Raw genomic sequence first — 2,341 nt, forward strand, 5'->3', positions numbered from 1 at the left:
GTAAATGTGATTGATGATATAGATGCACAAAATGGTAATGCTACACAGAATTCACAGCAGCAGTCACAAGATATTAGTGGACCTCGAGCGTCCTCTGGCAGTGGTTCACATTCTTTGCCATGGACAGGCAGATTGAGATCAGGAGAATCTTCTCAAAGCAATGAAGATAGTGGTATGCACGTATCACGAAAAGGAAAAGAGAAGGTAGATCAGCCCATTTTTGATGTGAATGCAGGTCACTCTTATGTGGATGGTGAATCCAGTGGCTCTGAACAGAGCATTGATGATGAATTGGGTATTCCTTCTATTGTTGCACCTGGAGTAAGGAAGACCAGGGATGTTTTGAGATCACCTGGGAGTGAACCTACTTTGCGCAGGTCTACCAGAGTTAGGTATCCTATGGATAGGCTGAAATATGATGGATTTACAGCCATTCACTATGCATATGTGGTCAAAGTGATACAAGAACCAGAACCCACTTCTTTTGAGCAAGCCATGGGAAAAGAAAAATGGGAGAAAGCCATGGATGAAGAAATGGATGCCTTGGAAGCAAATGCTACATGGGAATCGGTACCTTTGCTTAAAGGTAAGAATGCAATTGGCTGTAAGTGGGTTTATAAGGTGAAGCACAATGCAGATGGTTCTGTGAACAGATACAATGCAAGATTAGTAGTCAAGGGGTATGCACAAACATATGGCATTGACTATGAAGAAACATTCAGTCCGGTTGCAAGGATGGCAACCGTAAGAGCAGTCATTGCTATGGTTGCATCAAAGGAATGGCCTTTATATCAGATGGATGTAAAGAATGCCTTCTTGCATGGTGACTTGCAAGAAGAGGTCTATATGGAGCAGCCACCAGGTTATGTGCATGCTGTTTATCCTGAGTTTGTTTGCAGGTTGAAGAAAGCCTTGTATGGCTTGAAGCAAGCACCTAAAGCATGGTCTGACAAGATAGGAGAGTATCTTGTCACTATTGGCTTTCAGATTTCCAAGGCAGATTTCTCACTTTATGTGAGAAAAACAGAGAAATGTATTATGCTACTTGTCATTTATGTTGATGATTTGATTATGACAGGTGACAGTGATGAAGATATCCTTCATGTGAAAATGCTATTGAAGCAGAAGTTTGAGATGAAGGATTTGGGAGAGCTGCGTTATTTCTTGGGCATTGAGGTGATTAGATCACCAAGTGGGATACAGCTCTTGCAGAGGCAGTATGGATTGGACATGCTGTCCAAATATGGGACGACAGGCTGTAAGCCTATTTTAGTTCCTTTGGAGCAGAATGTGAAGCTGAGCGTAGATGCAGGTGAGCTTCTAAAAGTCCCTACTATGTACAGATGCATAGTAGGAAGTTTGATTTATATGACTATTACCAAGCCAGATTTGAGCTATGCTGTTGGATTGGTAAGTCAGTTTATGCAGGCTCCAAGGAAACCACATTTGGATGCAGCTAGACGCACACTCAGATATGTGAAGTCCACATTGCAGTATGGACTACTTTATGAGACTGGGGTTCAGATACAGTTGCATGGATACACTGATGCTGATTGGGCTGGTAGTATTTCTGATAGATGATCTACCAGTGGATATGTGTTCTCTTTTGGGAGTGCTACAATCACTTGGAGCAGCAAGAAACAGCCTACAGTTTCCTTGTCGAGCACAGGGGTTGAGTACAGGGGTGCAGCAATGGCTGCATATGAGGTAGCTTGGTTGCATAAGCTACTTTATGATATGCATCAACCTATAGATGGGCCAGTTGTCATTTATTGTGACAACATGAGTAGTATACACTTGGCAAATAACCCAGTCTATCATGCTAGAAAAAAGCACATTGAGGTGCATTATCACTATGTGTGAGAGAGGGTTTTACTAGGTCTTATTGATCTAGTTTATGTCAGCACAGAGGATCAGGTAGCTGACATATTCACGAAGGCATTGGGCACAGAGAAGCTGCACAAGTTTAGAGACCTGCTTGGTGTGCAGGAATTGGGATTGAGCTCGAGGGGGAGTGTTGAGATATCGAGCTCCACTCGTGATATGCCAGGGTGACCGTTGTGCATTTATATCACCGACGTGTCAGTTGCACATGCGGTTGGTACACCGCCCATGAATAATAGCTAAATGACAGCTATCCTTATCTACTCTAGTTCGTTGCTCAGTTAGTATGCCACCTTAGTTAGTTGAGTTTGGTTTGAGACCCATATATAGGGTTCTTCTATTTCTTTGTACTCGAGTTCTTTTGGCTTACACAACTAAGAAGAGGAAAACTGTTTTCAGTCTCCACCTTTGTGTGTATTCCCCCATTGTGCAAGCAAGAAAGCTACAAGTGAGACTC

This window comes from Lygodium microphyllum, chromosome 2 (genome assembly GCF_053477565.2).
Source record: "Lygodium microphyllum isolate KBCC chromosome 2, Lygodium_microphyllum_v1.1.10, whole genome shotgun sequence".
Taxonomy (NCBI): domain Eukaryota; kingdom Viridiplantae; phylum Streptophyta; class Polypodiopsida; order Schizaeales; family Lygodiaceae; genus Lygodium; species Lygodium microphyllum.